The 18,602-nt window shown below is 31.4% G+C and overlaps 1 protein-coding gene across 24 annotated transcripts in view; it reads right to left on the bottom strand.

The window, feature by feature from the left end:
• The window catches only part of para (sodium voltage-gated channel paralytic), a 278,569-nt gene extending 260,457 nt beyond the window's left edge, over positions 1-18,112 (bottom strand). For all 24 annotated transcript variants that reach the window (XM_085946086.1, XM_085946084.1, XM_085946083.1 and 21 more), the window contains exon 1: positions 17,585-18,112. The gene's annotated coding sequence lies outside the window, so the exon portion shown is untranslated. The remainder of the gene's footprint in view (positions 1-17,584) is intronic.
• Between the last annotated feature and the right edge of the window lie 490 nt (positions 18,113-18,602).

Raw genomic sequence — 18,602 nt, 5'->3', positions numbered from 1 at the left:
CATTTCAGTATTATTTCTATTAAGCATATTTTTTTTTGATCGTTTAAGCTAGTCAAGTTTATAATATGATTCAACAGAAAATTTAAAAGCGTTGTATATATAAAGTTCTTTTTATCTTGTAATTATTTAAATGTGATTTTTTCTAGTGGGTATAATATATCTAAGGTGTTTTCAAAGTAAATGTATGTTCAATATATGGAATGTTACATTCTCAAAATCTTGTGAATTATTCGTTGAATAAAAGAAATGGTTTATTAAAATTAGTTTTATCCATTTAACACAGAATTGGCCTAATAAGCTTTTTATGGAAAGTTTTTTATATAAATATTATTATTAGATGTTTATCAAAAGACAACATATTGAAACACTGATAAGTTTACGAGATTCTAAAAAGCTCTGATCTAGTTGATATAATATTCGATATTATAAAATAAGTTTCGCTTATGTAGATTGAAAACGCCTGAAGCTGTTTCTAACATGGAAATATCGAATAAAGAGAAAAATGTATATTTTCGCCATGAAACATTATGCAAATATAACCGCTTTTCAGTTGTTTAAGCCAAAAATTTTAACCATCAGACCGAGAGTATTTTTAGACACAATACGTATCAAATATAATACATTTACTTACTTACATTGTAATATTATGATATACATGCTAATTGAAAGAATGTTATGTCAAAATATAACAAAAGAATAACTATGTCAATCATAATATAACATACGTTTAAAAGTTTATTTTGATATGTACCGAAACAATAAAAAAATACCAACTGTAGACGGAACATATCGTCACTGTTCTGGCAGAAGACACTAATTCGAAAAAATGACATATTGAGTTAGTTATACCAAAACGTTCTTTATTTCAAACTTTACCGTCTGGAAACCTTCTTAATAAATAAATAGTCTTTATTTTAAAGTCATCCTTTTTACGATTACTTAATAAACATTTCAAACATTTTAACAACTTCAAAGTCAAATTACTCAAAACTAGTATTTTCCAGTTAGTGTGTTCTGCCAGAACAGAGACGATATATAATATGAATTTCCACGGTACATATATATATATGTAAAGGTTACATGTAAATTCTACATAAACATTTCACCGTGGCACAGTTCGCCGTGAGTTTTCTTATCGGAAAGAAATGACCGTATACTACACGTTCTCCAATTTTATTAAATTCAATATGAACATTAATTCAATTTTAATAGCTGATTTTGGCAAAATTCATTAATTCAAGAATGAAAACCAAACCTAACGTAACAAGTAATCTAGTATATCGGCTATTTTCATTTTTTTTTTGCTGCTGGCTTCTTGTAAAGTGTAAACCGACAAGAACCATGTTTTATTTAGACATGAATTTTATGTATGTACTATACGACCCAAAGAGGTTGGACGGTCTTTAATATACGGCCATGTATTTCCGATACAATATTTCACTGTGAAGTGTGATACGGCGAACTGCGTGCGTACAAGTTTCCGGACGCAATATGTAAGTATCTAAACACACTCACGGGGAATAATTTGTTAATACTATATAAGTATTATAAAATACTTTTCAGTAAAATACTTGACCTGAGTTCGTAGATATAATTAATTTCTCCAGGTATCCATACTTGACATACAAAACAAACGATCACTCGTATATCGACATATTCAATACCTCCATTCAAGCGATCAAAAGACATACCCCCGTTTCAGATATAAAATACGCGTAGTAATTTCTTTCCAAGTGATCACTGTGGAACATGGTACTGTATATTACACTGAACCGAGTTTTTTTACGTTACGTCAGTGTAATGTAAAAGCTTCTATGCAGTACCTCCATACTCTGTAACGTAACGCTTGGCAGAAAATTATCGCGTGGATTTCTATCGGAGCGATACAATGATAGTACTATATTGCTATATTGCTCGGGACATTTACCGCTCCATTTCAATGTATATTCATATTGCAATAAGAAAACAACTCAAAATTTCAAGATTTTGAGTTATAGCAAAAAAATAATCAAAAATTTCTTCAATGTGTCGATAAATCGAATAACCTGTTCTGAGATTAATCATTAATTCAATTATATACTGCAATTTTCGGGTTAATTCCTTATTAAACTGTAAAATTTAAAATAAATACAAGATAAAAAGAACTTTTTATATACAACGTTTTTAAATTTTCTGTTGAATTATTATGCGCAATATGCTCAAACTTGTATTTGATATGAAGTAAATAAAAAACAAACAAACAAACAAATGTAGAATACTGAAATGTCATTTTGATTTCCATAGTAACGCACGTACATATCAATAATTTAGTTGCTAGGACCACTCCCTTAGCAACCAATAATAGTGGATTGGATTACGGATTTCTTCCGAAATAACTTTTCATACAAAACAGTATTAACTGAAAATGAATTCAATTCTGCTTAAAGATGGCTAAAAGTAATAAAAGAACGCATTGGCATCGTGTTCTGATATATTCTAAAAGTTTCAAATGTCTAGCTAGTCGGGGATTTAGGTAAAAATCGATTGCAAGATTTGTACTGGACAAACAACCACCGGACAAACAAGAATACGAGCTAATAAAAACGTTGTAAAATAGCGACACCAGTGACCCATTATAAATATTTAGGTACATGGGTCAATGAGAAATAGGACCAGTCTCAGAAAATAAAAACTAGAATTGAGATCTCAAGGAGTGCCTTTCTCAAAACGAGTCGCCTTCTTAGCAATTGAGACCTTAACCTAGGTCTGAGACTGCGTATTATACGTTGTTACGTTCTCTCAATTCTTTTCTATGGTATGGAATATGGAAGTATGGACGCTAAACCAAGAGATGTCACGGAGACTTGAAGCTTTTGAGATGTGTCTGTATAGACGCATCCTCAAAATTCCTTGGACTGACCGGGTGACAAATGTTGAAGTTCTCAATCGAATGTGGAAGGACCGAAAAATTGTACTTAGTATCAAAGCCAGGAAACTACAGTACCTCGGCCACATTATGAGAGGACAAAAGTACAGCATTCCCCAACTTGTAATTCAAGGAAAGATCAACGGTAAGCGTAACAGAGGACGTCGCCGCATTTCGTGGCTTAAGAACCTCCGTGATTGGTACGAGTGCAGCTCCACTGAACTATTCCGGGTAGCAGACGACAAATCTAAGATCGCCTTGATGGTGGCCGACTTCCGCTAGGGGATGGCACAATAAAAAGATGAAATATTTTACAAAGTTTACTATTTATGAAAATATGTGGAATTCTTTCTAGCTAAGTTCTAGCTTCTAGCTAGTTGGGGAGTTAGTTAAAAATCGATTGCAAGATTTGTACTGGATAAACAACCACCGGATAAACAAGAATACGAGCTAAGAAAAACGTTGTAAAAAAAATATACACTTTCCCCAAAATCAAGACCTTAAAATTAAAATGAGAATTTCTGCAAAAAATTCAAACTCCATTATCTCGGAACAAGGTTTTTTGGGTAGTTTCTGTATTGAAATATGGTAAGTGTAAACAAAAAATGTTAAATTACTTATGTGTTAAATTTAAATATCCGTTATTTAAAATAAAATTTGATCTTCATAATCAATTCAATGTTACACGCCAAAAATACACGATCAGTTGGATAGATATTATTATGTATATTTATTTCAACCATTTCCAATCCTAATTAGATCATATGGACTTCCACAGAGTAGAGGGTTGTATTAAGAGATTTTTTTTTTGTTTTTACGAGAAATGGGTGCCAGCCACTTGCTCAACCTCTTATGTCCATACCCTGACTCATACACAAATTGAAAAACAATATGTATTGTGTACTTGCCAGACCCAGGATTCGAACCTGGGACCCACGGCGTTATAGACTGACGCTTTAGCCGCGCAGCCACATTGTTAAGATATTTTATAGATAAACGAATATCTTTTGACTATTATCCACCTACTATGGCTTGGATTGGCAGAGCCTAATTGAATTTTAAAAACTAACAAACACTATCTACACATTGTATTATTAGTTCAATTAAAAAAAAATCGTTTGACTGGCAAAGTTAACAGCCTACCTCCACCCTTCGCCACTGATATATTATCATCAGCTTGAATCTATCCACTGCTGGATGAAGGCCTCTCCAAGCTCTTTCCACTTCTCTCGGTCCTGTGCGTTGCGTTGCCACGTACTTCCGCAGAACTTTATCATTTTATCGATCCAGCGGCCTCTAGGCCTACCTTGCGGATATTTTTTACCTCTTGGATACCTCTGGATGACTAAATTTATCCAACGATTGTCTCTTCTTCTAGCAATGTGTTCAGCCCATCTCCATTTGAGGCATTTAACGAACTCTATCACATCGCAAACCCTTGTCTGCTTCCTTATCCACTCATTCCTCTTTTTGTTATTTCGCGTTATGCCCAGCATGCACCTCTTAATACCGCGTTGTGCTACTCTAAGTGGTTATATATAATATGTTAAATAATTTCTTACGAACCATGTCCTTGCTTTATGTAATTGTACATATTATATTATATTATACGAATTCAAACTGGCCTTTTTAAAACTTGTTCTCTTTTCGAAAATATTACTGGGGGGCTGGCGTACAGTATGTTTGACCTAGAGGTTTACAAAGCTTTATTCCACCCTTGCATAATATGCCTTAAAAGTGTCAAGCTATGTGCGTTGTAATAAAATTAAGGTGGTTCAGTTATTTATGAACACATAAATAAATCGTTTTATGATAATAGCTAATTAAAATAAAAAATCTTATATTCCAAAATTTCATGTTAAAGGGCAAAATAATTTAAAAAAAACTGTCATACTAACTGACATAGTCGACGAAATATATCTATTTTAGTAATATCTAAAATTATTTATTCATTTCCGAAAATAAAACTAGTACTTAATAAAGCATTCAGTTAGTCTTCGATTCAGACAGCATTGAGAATATTTCTAAGAAAGAAAAATAGTTTCGTTGTACTTCGCAAAGGTCGTAAAATAATTCTAGAGTCTAGAGCACTCGTTAACTTTGTATTATTTTCTTTCATCAATTTGTAATATTATAAAATGAGACTTAATTATTCACAGAATATTAAATTGCTTTAATTTTATGTCGCTTGTTTCTACCGCTTCATAAAAAATCACCAGTTTAAGAACCGATTAAAAATCTATGTTTTTAATTCAATGAATGTTTTATCTATTTTTACTTTGCATATTATAACATTTCCTGGAAAATATGAATATATCATTAGTAATTATAAACAATAAAAATACTAGATTATTAGATTTTCACGATTTATATACCCACGCTTATCGTGTGTATTATTCAGTGACGTCCCTAGATAAAACGCCGCCCCTAGGCAGCGCCAAAATGCCGCCCCGTTTTTTATACAGTATTTTTATCATCCATTCATGAGTGCAGTATCTAAGAAATGTGCTGTATGGATCCATTAGAAACAAAATATCAGACTAATTATTCGCAAATCTGCACGTGTCGTTTCTGGTCATCAAGGGCGACGAAGGACAACGGCAGTAAACTAGATATCGCGAAACCGAAAAAACGAGTGAGCTGAATTTGTTAATGAAAAGATATTTTCATTCACATTTACTGCTGACCAGATAATTACTAATTAATTACCACATTTAAATATCATCTTAATTATATGTAATGGTCAACTAATGCAAACGCGCCAGTCGCGTTGTCAGCACTAAATGAGTTAAGGTAGCTAATTCTATATATTCCCAATGATTCTCCTCGATTTGCCGCCCTTCGAGTAACTGCCGCCCCCAAGCGACGCTCAATCTGCATACCCCCACGGGACGTCACTGGTATTATTGATAAACTATTCATAACTTGTTTGTTATATTTTTTTATTACGATTCTTGACTTAATAGGTAGGTGATTAAGTTTTTACCTACTTTATTGTATTGATTTGTCATAATATAAGTTAGGGTTGATTGTATTCGTTGTCAATATGTATTTGCCTTTTGGTGAGTGTACACAGTGCCTGAAGATGCCGAAAGGCGAACCCCGGGTCGCATCAAATGGAATAGTACAAAACTTAAATCCATTAGAATTTGCATTAATTTGTATACAACTTCAATTTTATATTAAAATTAAATTCACGATTAAATTTATTTATATTATCATTTTGTTAAATGATATTCTACCAAGACCAAGTAAATATAAATCAATTATTATTCAGTAAAATTTCTTGATACTTATGTTTACAATGAATGAAAATAGTTAAATTTATTATTAATTCTAATAATTACATATTTCATGCACTTCAAAATTGTACTCTTTCCACACTGCAATAAGGGTGATTCTTACAGATTTTTGTCAGACGTTAATAACCTTTTCTGGAAAATACACTATAATATTTTCTGTTAGTTATTGTATCAAATGGTGTATCCTCATTCTGTAGATATTTTAACCAGATGACTCAAGTTATTTATTAACAAGTATAGGTAACACCATTTTTTTTGAGATATCCAATTATAAGTTACTTTTTTAAAACTTAAAAATAAATAAATATTCCCATGATAAATAATTCACTGAACTTATGTGTTTAAATATTGTTAATGTAGAAACTGGGAGTAAATAATTACAAGATAAAAAGAACTTTTTATATACAACGTTTTTAAATTTTCTGTTGAATCATATAAACTTGACTTGACTAGCTTAAACGATCAAAAAAAATTGTATTTGATAGAAATAATACTGAAATGTCATTTTGACACTCATGTTGATTTATATTGTAACGCACGTATATACTAATAATTTCCTAGCAACCAATAATAGTGGATTGGATTATGGATTTCTTCCATGATAACTTTTCATACAAAACAGAATTAACTGAAAACGAATTGAATTATACTTAAAGATGGCTAAAAGTATTAAAAAAATGAATTGGCATTGTGTTCTGATATATTCTAAAAGTTTTAAATGTCTAGCTAATCAGGAAGTTAATTAAAAATCGATTGCAAGATTTGTACCGGACAAATAAGAATACGACCTAATAACAACGTTGTAAAAAGCAGAGCAACCCTGAGAATGATAAAAACATTACAGTTGAATCATTTCAAATATGAATTATACTCAATTAATCATTAATATGACATGTTGAACATAACCGATTTTTAATTATTATACAATAATATTTCCTTAATTTCTATACACTAGTACTTAGAATGGTGATCATAAGCACAATCAACAATCTAATATCATTTGGAGCAATCCTGAGCTAATATCCATGCTTCATTGTTAATTCATTCACTTTTTTTATCATGATGCTTCATCTTCGCAATCCTCACGATACTGGTGATCACCCTCCTCTCAAGTAAATTAATAATATACGAGTGTGTAATGTTTAATTTAATTGAAGCACAAAATGTATTCGAGTATGTATGCAAACATTAAAAAAAAAAACTAAAAATAGCTTGGCCTTTAACCTATAATTAAAGCCGTTTCCAATACTTCTTCGAAACACTATCAACACTATCGTTATTGTCCAACGATCTAGTCACACCCTTGTGTCAACATTATACAAACCTTTATAGTCCGATTATAATTTTAACATTAAAAGTAACAACCTTTTACAAGAGACTGTTTTGGTAGTGAAAAGAAAACTACGCGTTGAATCAATTAAAAATAATTACAAGATAAAAAGAACTTTTTATATACCACGTTTTTAAATTTTCTGTTGAATCATATAAACTTGACAATTCTATGTATTAATGATTTGGGACAAATAAGAGCAATAATTGTCAACAAATCATTTTTTTGCTATTTTGCAACAAACAAACAAATATATAGAATACTGAAATGTTATTTTATTTCCATAGTAACGTACGTATATATTAATAATTTAGTTGCTAGGACCCCCTTAGCAACTAATAATAGTGGATTGGATTACGGATTTATTTCGAAATAACTTTTCATACAAAACAGAATTAACTGAAAATGAATTCAATTCAACTTAAAGATGGCCAAAAGTATTAAAAGAATGCATTGGCATCGTGTTCTGATATATTCTAAAAGTTTCAAATTTTTAGCTAGTCGGGAAGTTAGTTAAAAATCGATTGCAAGATTTGTACTGGATAAAGAACCACCGGACAAACAAGAATACAAGCTAAGAAAAACGTGGTAAAATCAATCAATATCGTCGTCAATATGAACTGAATTTTATATTATCTCAGACATAAAAAGTTTTCACCTATTGGCCTTGTTATTTAACTAGTAAATCACATTTCACAGAATTTTATGGATGCAAGTCTCGCTTCTTAAATTTAATCGAGTTTTTTTTAGGCCATGTCTGATCCTAATGAGATCATATTATGGGCCTACTATTATCTAGTATGGCTTGGATTCTTCTTTCTTTCTTTCGATCATGTCCGATCCTAATAGGATCATATGGGCCTCCACAGAGTAGAGGTTTGTATTAACAGATTTTGTTATTACGAGAAATAGATGTCAACTGCTCAACCTATTAGGTCCGTACTCTGACTCACACACAAATTGAAAAACAATATATGTACAACTTGCCAGACTCAGGATTCAAACCTGGGACCCACGGCGATATAGTCCAACGCCAACCCTAATGTTAAGGCCATGCATTAGTTGAGGCACGGTCTAAAAAGATCGTTGCTAGGCGATGCGCGGATTGCGAGTGGCGGGTGAAAATGACGCCTGTCAAACGAAATATTATTTGTCATATAAATCCAACATACGTCCATTTTATGTTCTGATTATTGTTCTATTAGTAACAATAATGATATATTCATTGACATGTTTTCTTTTTAAAGTAAATGGGTAACGTTTTTAGTCATCTTTACACGATTTTAGAATTAATTGACCCGTCGCCATCACGCAGCAAAGTGACGTGTTCCTGGGTCAACATTCTCTCACTGAATGGCAGCGAGTCCAAAATTTCGTCGCGCGTACAGTTGAAAATTATTTGGCGTTTCACTGATGCGTCACCTTAATATAATTATTAATGTTTCTAAATTATGAATATCTGTCAAAAATATTGAAAATAGAACGTCCATAAACAAAAAAACGAATATAACATAGACTATTTCATATAAAACAATAGACAATAAGTGTGATTAATGCTTCAAATACACTATATGACGATCGGTCATATATATGTCGAAAAACCCGTTTCTTATGTTGGCGTCCTGTGTCACAGGGTGTCACAGAGTGTAAATAGGATGTCATAGCTGTCATACAATATGTATGTATAATATGTCGGAATGGCATAGATTTGATCATAGACACTAAAACGCTCTTAGCATATATGTGCCCGATCGTCATATAGTCTATTTGAACCTTAAACTTAGGTAATTGCAGAAAAATGTAAAGACTGTGTATCATAGAATACACTGTTTGACAATAAAAAAAAGAAAATGGTAGCCTGCTATAGACGCATTGCTTCAGTTACTTATATATTTTTACTTGCGTTTTTACAATATATTTTATTGAATTCAAAGCATTTTACCACAGTGCGGAAATTAGCATAGTAATGTTGTTGAAAGTGAATAGGTATGTAATGCAAAATTACTTTCAGCTAATATAATCATTAACGTTAGTAACTGTGTAGTTATACCGCCTTACTTTTATTCATACCTATAAATTTAAATTCACATTTTTTTTTATGTAGTGAACATTACAAATTATTAATTCAAGACGTTCACAACATGACATTTAGAAATAAAGAAATATTACTTAAACAGTATTATATAAAAGTTATTAAACAGTAGAAAAGTGTAAATACAAATATATATATAAATTAGATACAATGAAGTATAACGAATGAGTTAAGCAGACCCTATTTTAAGAATTTATAACATAATACCCACCTATACTCATCCTCACGTAGGTGGAATATGTCAATTTCCGAAGTGATTTAGTTGAACAGAGTTATTGCCCTCTCAATTGGCATTACCAATGGCAGGGTAGTTCTGCACCTTGAAAGAACAAACAACTGATGCTCCCGATTTCGAAGATAAATAAATATAAAAACGTACTATTTTTATAAAAGATAAAATTTCTTAAACATCTTCGGCTTGGATAATTTTAATTTTTAAAGTTTTTAAATCTATTTTCATTTGATATGGTTAAAATAAAGGCTTTACCATTATAGAAAGGTTATAAAAGAAACATTATTTGCAGCATAATCGCTCACACACTCTTTAATTTAGCATAGTAGGCTATCAGGCCGATGACTGCGCAGAAAATGGAAAATTGTCGAAACTGGGTTTATGGAAATGTCAGTCAATATGAGAGAAAATCCAATTACACAATATAACATGATTTTTCATTTAAAGTATAAGACGTAATGCAATAGTAATGATTCTCTATGATTATGGAACAAACTGAGACATTTTTAAAGAAAATACCATATTACTTCGCATCAGTTGAAATATGACCTTATGGTGGAGCGTGTTCAAAAGAAATTTTTGCGACTCCTTTATTTGAGGTTATATGGATACCATCCGTGGCTTCATCCAACTGGCTTTCTCTTAGGTATGCTTGCATACTGTAGTTTAAATGCTAGAAGATAACAATATTTGGCCACGTATTTTTTCCTGACTTATACGTGGTGTAAATGAGAACTCTGCCATTCTTGGTAGTATTGACTTCTGTGTCTCTGATAACTATCTTAGAAATCGAGAGCATCAGTTGTTTATTCTCCCAAGGAGCAGACCTAACCTGCCACTGGTGATGTCAATTGGGAGGGCAATAACTCTGTTCAACCAAATCGCTTCGGATGTTGATATATTCCACCTAAGTGAGGATGAGTATAGGTGGACGTTGTTTTATAAATTCTTAAAATAGGGTCTGCTTAGCTCATTCAGTGTAAGTACTTTTTTGTAACTAATTTATATATTTTTGTATTTACACTTGTTTACTGTTTAATAACTTAATGGGGAGGCTTGTACCTACCAGAGGCACCTAGCGGGGAAAAAACGGAGCTTGCAATTTGAGACATTTTTTTGATTATTTACAATTTCGACTGTATTAATTAATAATTATGTATCTAAAAACATTAAAAAGATTTTTTTTTTAAGTCAAAAATGAACTTACAATTGTAAAAAAATATGAATTTGTTACATATTTATGTCCACAGGTCCAAATTTATTAAAATATAGTTTGTAAGTTTTTTCATAGAGATTTTTGACTAATTCATAGTTTTAATATTTTTTTATATTTATTATAAAAAATATCGATTTTTATAAAAATATAAATGCGTATAACTTGAAATCCTTTTTATTTATTTGAAATCTTAATTAGGTATGGTCCTAATATTTAAACTCGATAAAAAGGTCGCAATATTGTGTATTATTATTAATTCAAACTTAATAATACAAAATATTATTGCCATATAGTTTTACTTTTACAAAATATTCGCACATGACTGTTGTTTTCAATGTTCCACTTTCTATCAGCGTCGGTTGTAAAAGCTATGGAGGAACTATTTTGACAGAGTGCTTTCGAAAAGTGTGCCTAACCATAATAACACACAGATCGAGGTCACGAAATTTCGTTTCTCGTTTTGGAAATATCCAATGTAGCACATGTATTTCTTCACTCAAATTTTGGCACTTTAAAAATTTGTCAATAGAATAGATGGATTGAATTCAGTGGCGAAGTGTGAGTACTGAGCGATTACTAATTTTATACCTTTATATCTATAAACACCAATGGCATTAATATGGACGAAGCATCTGAAAAAAAAATGACACTCACTTTTCTGTCGGGTCTGCCGAATGGCATAATCTGTTCTAACGCCATAACAATAAAGGTGATATTGCTATAAATTCCCGATGCTTTTGTTCGGGTCTGCCGAATGGCATTAATCATATTTTAATACCAATATCGCTCGCTCAAATGAACGATGACACTAGAAACACTGTTCTAACGCCATTACAATAAAGGTGATATTGCTATAAATTCCCGGTGCGTGATATCGCATAATGGAAATTGCGAAATTTTGTCACGTGACGTCTACCTATACATGTGCGAATGACGCTATGCGCGAATTTACTTGCTAGCTACTGTACTGAGTGCGTTGTCCATTAATAATATCATTGATAAAAAACTAACAAATATGATTAATTTAACTAAATTTAATGAACTATTTCACATGTTGTATCACATTGTATATGAAAATCACTTTTATAACTCGTTGATTCTAATATTTGGTAAAATTTAATATACCTATTACTTTAAACTATCAATTATATTATTATGTACAAATATTATAGCCAGTTCACAATTGGACAAAAAAAAATATAAGATTTTCATCATATACACTTCAATTCGTGACTTCTATATTTTCAAAAGTACGTTTACGTTGGGTCTAGGACGATTTGGCACCAGGACAACTGGACGCCACGGAATTCTAAAATAAATAGACATTAGGTACTTATATATACTTTAAAAAAAATATTTAACATTATTATTTATATTTAAATGATTATATTATGATTTAATAGTTGGTGAGAATGTAAATATGCAAACGTAAATAATGATTTAATCGTGCATATGTTCAAGTTCCAACGAAAAAAGAGTTTTCTATTTTATATAAAGCCTTCGGCATTGTAATTCTCAATCCGCAATAAAGAATACATTATGTTGAGAGTAAAATGAATTAAAACTACTAAGTAGTAGATAGAAACTGATATACCTCGTCTACGTTCTGTATACGTGTCTACGACAGTGCGGCGTCCAATTGTCCGGAGTCCATTTTTCCCATTCCCTTTACGTTTGCGACGGGTTGGATGCTTTACATCACAAACATTACCATTTGACTCAAATTTTCCAATTAAATTATGAATAGTAAGCCTTATAGGTCGATTATTTTGACCACCAACTTCACGTAGGTAATGCTTAAAACGTAGCTCGAATAGATTCAATTGTTGATGTAATACATTTAACAATGTGTATACAGTATACGCTGTACAACTGTGTGTTTCCATGATGATTCGTCAAAGAATACTGAACCGAAATGTTAATTTTGGTGGGAATTACAAAATAATGGTGCTATGATGACGTTTTAAAAATCTATAGTACTAATGTGATAATCCTCTGTTATATGTTATAAAATTAATGACAATAAATATGTAATTTAATATTAAAAGTTTTTTACTAGTCCATAGATAACTGGTTATATTATTTTTTTATATATTCTGGCTCTATGGTTTTATACAATTGATAGATTAATATAAAAGTTTTCTGTACTGATAACAACACTGAAGTGCTGTTTGTGATTTTGAAATATTTTCCTTTTGATCAGCGTTACTACTATTATATTGTCTAAGCATAAATATTTGATTCATTATAACTCAAAAACTACTAGACCAATATTGATGAAACTATCATAGTTTATAGAGTAATTATATCAATATAGTAGTAGATATCAATATTTGGCCACGTATTATTTTCGACTTATACGTGGTGTGAATGAGAACTCTGCCATTCTTGGTAGTATTGACTATTGACTTGTGTGTCCCTGATAACTATCTTAGAAATCGGGAGCATCAGTTGTTTGTTCTCCCTAGGAATAGAACTAACGTGCCAGTGGTGATGTCAATTGGGAAGGCAATAACTCTGTTCAAGCAAATCGCTTCGGATGTTGATATATTCCATCTACGTGAGGATGGGTATAGGTGGACGTTATTTTATAAATTCTTAAAATAGGGTCTGCTTAACTCATCCGGTGTACTTCCTTGTACCTATATAGGTACTTTATATTTTTTGTATTTACATATTTGTACTGTAGAATAACTTAATACTTATCTATCTCTTTTGTGATGTACCTAATACTGTTTTAATAATATTTCTTTGTTTCTAAATGTCATGTAAACGTCTTAAACTTATAATTTGTAATGTCCACAATATGTAAAATAAATAAATTGAAAATTGAAATTAGTATCAATTCAGTATAGCTTCGTGTTGATATCTCAAAATATAGAAGAGAAAACTCTTTGAACACAACTCACTTACATTAATTCAGCACAAGTAGATAAAGTGGTCAAATAGCAGCGGTGGAGTGGTGAGGTGATGTCCTGATAGAGTAGCGCACGCCTATATTCTACCGCAGTTTATATGATTGAATTGAAAAATAATGATACGTGGATAAAATATGTTCAAATCGAATCAGTATATGTCTTCATTTTGTATGTACGTCGCAGGCGATGGCTAGTACTTAAATAAACAATCGTAAAAATTATATATTTTTTATTATTGACTACATATAAATTGTCTAGAATCTAGGTAATCACTCACAAGAGTAATAATATAATTCAATATAGATTTTGCGAAAACTATTAAATTTTTCAAGTATACCAATATATAAATATTAGGTGGGTTATGAGCCATCAACACTAATAGATTGCAATATCACGATAAAATTTAAGACTGATATTCGAAAACGTTGGTACTTAGAAAAAAAAATATAATTTTTTCATATTATTTTAATTAAAATTGATAGTGTGTTGAGGTCTGCATAAGTCATAAAGTCACACTTAAAATCCAATTGAATCTAAAGCATGTATGTATATATTTTTTCTTCAAAACGCAATATCGTAAAGTACATACAATCCTAAATACGAGTTGAAACTGAACTGTCTTATATGCATTAAGTTTATATGTTCAAGAAAAAAATTTAACAATATAAAATACTAATGGATTAAAGTTTTGTACTATTCTATTTGAGTCGTTTTTTGGTACCCAGGTTTCTCCTTTCGGCATCTTCAGGTTTTTTCCTACTTTATTCAAGTTTTTTACCTACTTTATTTGTTATATAAGTTAGAGTTAACTGTATTCGTTTTCAATGTTGTGTATGTGCCTTTTGGTGAGGGCACATAGTGCCTGAAGATGCCGAAAGGCGAAACCCGGGTCGCAAAAAAACGACTCAAATGGAATAGTACAAAACTTAAATCCGTTCGAATTTAAATTCAAATTCCATCAAGTACCTTCGGTCGATAGTATTAATAATATAAAGTACGATTGTCTTAAATCACAATATAAAACTTACAGTTAATTTCAGTAGCTTCTGTGATGTCCGAAATAAACATCGCGGAAGGCAATTATTAATATTATTTTATCAGAGTTTTTATGAAAATTAGTTATTCTGGTAATCTTTTTTATCATAACTTTCATACTTTTAGACTCCGTTTTTATACAAAATATTTTACTTTCGATATGTCACTCTTTGATTATTACTTATAAAGTTGTTATCTTTATATTGCAGGTTAGATATGATATAACAATTGGACAGATTTTATAAATTTGATTATATGATTTGGTAGGATAGGCACAACAAAGAAGAATATTTTGGAGTCCCAAAAGATGAAAGAATAACTATGATTATATTTATAAGATAACATATATATTTAAATACAATAGACCAAGCTGTAAGTAGCAATAAAGAACGAAAACGATTACTTACTGTATTTCAGTCGATAATAATTAATGAAGAGAAGACATCATTCCACTTTTCAGTTAATAATTACACATAGACATAACTAAAATTATTTAAAAACATTTAACACTTTTTATTACAATTCAAAACACGCCTCTTTATCATTGTGAAAAGACCTATTTTGTAAATAAACATTTATAGATGTATTTGAACTTATTTCCAGTTGTAATAAAAATATTATGAATAATCCTCATTCCTATTAGCTATAAATCAAAATTAACCAAGAAACAACTCACTGTTATTAGGTAACGGCATATGAAAAGATATTTTTATACGGAATATTGATTTTTTGACGTAATACCTTGTATTTACGAAGTGTATTTCTGCGACCGTATCGACGTATGAAAAAAACTCGTCTGCGATGTGAGATTATTAATCTGTTCGTATAAAAGCTTCGTTTTTTTTTTTTTTTTAAATAAAAATGAGCTTTCATTCCGCAGCACAAAGGAAGGCTTTGGCGTATTCCGGGGCCTTGTTACACAACATAACACAAAAACCAATTGCCAGGCAACGCAACACATAAAATAATGCCGAGACAAATTATTTTACCGAAGTATATTTAACTCAGTATATCTGGCACGTTAAATTGTGCTGAAAACACCGCGAGACTGTGATGATAATATTTGGATTAGATCAATCTTAGAACACGTAAATAACCCAATAAATTTACAACTTATTTCATGAAAATTTCATCGACATCGTACAATATTTAGTAAGTATTATTTTCATCACTTGTTAAAATATTTTCATTATTGATTTTTTACTACTTCCAACTTTAAAATGATTAAATACTTAATTTATTCATCAAATTAAAATCAAACACATAAGAAACTTTTAAAGCAATTAAATAATATTTAAATAATACAAAGTACTTTTGATGTGACATAAGAATTTAAAACTGTCATAATATACGTCATATTCTAACTACAATACTTATAATTTTAATAAAGTATTTAATTGAATTAAGAAAAACTTCAATAATTGAATTTTACCGCGAAAACGCTAGTTTTTTTTGGTTAAAATTATTTTAATTGACCTTAATTACGTCCAATATTTATAATTATAATACATATGCTATATAATATAACTTTAAATGCCTTTATAAAATCTTTATATAAAAACGTTCACTTACAAATCATGAAGGAGTTATCAATATTTCACTTTTTGTTATTTCAACTTAAGAATTATTTTCTAGGAAACACATTTTTATTAATTATAAAAGACGTTTCTTTAAATCTAATATGTTTAAAAATCACATTGTTAATTATTCACTAATTTTCTCGGTTTATTTCGAGTAATTTTTTTGTTTATGGTGTTTATAATTATTGAATTTACGATTTTTAATAATTTCTTTTTTTACCGTGATGTTAATCTAAAACTGTTCTGTACTGGTAAAACCGTGAACGTATGAAAGAAGCACGCATTCGGCGAGAAGCGAGCGAACGTTGATCGTCACGTCATACGCACTGAATAAATTCTTGAGCGAAATTTCCCCACGAAAACTATCCAACGCTGGGAAAATGCCGCAGTGCCCCGTACTAAAAAGCGACCTGACTATACCATCACCCGAGTGAGGTCGCGCAGAACCAAACTCGTACTTGTCTACGAGGAAACAGTTTTCATGAAAACAATATCTAAATTATAACGATACTGGAAAATTCAAACACTATAGAATAACAATATTTTTAAACACGAATATTATACAATCACTTTTTTTCTATTATAGTTACAAACAAAACCTTCGAGGTTTAATTATGTACATATACAAAAAAATAATCATTCATTTTTTTAGATACGGACATTATTACTATATAGATTTTTTTTTTTTATAGAATAAGATATTTTATTAAGAAAGAAAGCTACTAAACTTAAACCACTCAAATAAAGACGCATTTTTTTAATTATTAAACTTTTATCGATTATTTTCTACTTTATTTGACGTGTGTTTAGTTTTGAGTATTAGAAATGTAAGTTTAGAGGTTTTATTGTAAGTTTAGTTTGGTTCTATTTGATATAGTGGTTGAATTTTTTAGTGTCTTTATTGCTGGTGAGTTACAATTAGGTGTTTTTGAAAGCACAATTAAAGCAATGTTTGTAGCTGACTTATGACTTACCGAACGAGGAGGTCCTTCGGGGTTTGGACGGTGGACGGTGACACCGAGGGGCCTAGCCCCGCCAAGCCGATCGAGCGCTCCGCCGGATCATCCGAGAGAGTCAGTCAAACTTTCAACACAAGCCTTTAGCTTTAGACAAAGCAGTTATGCAATACAAGCTGCGTTCGTTTAGACATACATTGATTTGGATGCGGCAACGCGTAAAAGCGGATCACTTTGGCTGAAAAAATCCAAATACATGCAGCAAATGTGCTTACCAATGTACTGAACGCGGGTTGGACTGAGGTGGTGCGACGTACGTCCTAATATTCACCACAATAAAACTGGTTCACCTCGCGAGCGAGGCCGCGAACGGGTCGGGCCTTGCGAGTCTATGGCCACTCCGCTACGGGATGGTAGCCGCCTCACCGCCGTAGGGAATCACGGCATTTCCGGGGAAAATGTACGGGCGTTGTGTAATCGCGAGCGGGTAAGTGATCGCATCGCGGTCGCGGCCATTCGAGGCGCGGGTTTCCTCAGTCGCGGAACGAATTCGCCCGCTAGGTTCGCTGTCGGCGCCGCCGCGATCAATGAAAACTCGCTAATGCAGGGAGGCTACATCTAGGAACCGCTCACGCCAAAATGTCGCCAATCTGACGCATACATTAGTGTATTTAACGGGAGACCTACGCCAAATCAATCTCCGCATTTTTACAACTGAGCCAAATCTCATAACATACTTATTATAAAGAATATATCGAATTACGAATTAAATATCTATTTTTCGTAGTGTCAAATTATATGACCGCAATAATAAATTCCCAGCTATTCGAATGTCCATTAACGCAAATACCATTTTAGTCGCTGACTCGATTAATATAATTATTTACTAATTTATAATGAAAAGAATATTATTTTGACTGTATAAATAGCGAATAATATTTCATCGAAAATGTGACTCGAATATAAGTTTCCTGGCTTTTAGGATTCCATTCTCCGTATAGTCCCGCACAACATCTCAGATCAGTAGGTAATCAGA

The sequence above is a fragment of the Rhyacophila brunnea genome, unplaced genomic scaffold (genome assembly GCF_057557595.1).
Source record: "Rhyacophila brunnea isolate RB1 unplaced genomic scaffold, BYU_Rbru_1.0 scaffold_19, whole genome shotgun sequence".
In the NCBI taxonomy this organism is placed as follows: Eukaryota; Metazoa; Arthropoda; class Insecta; order Trichoptera; family Rhyacophilidae; genus Rhyacophila; species Rhyacophila brunnea.
The sequence above is the reverse complement of the archived record's forward strand: the minus strand, read 5'-3'. Positions and strand labels throughout refer to the sequence as shown.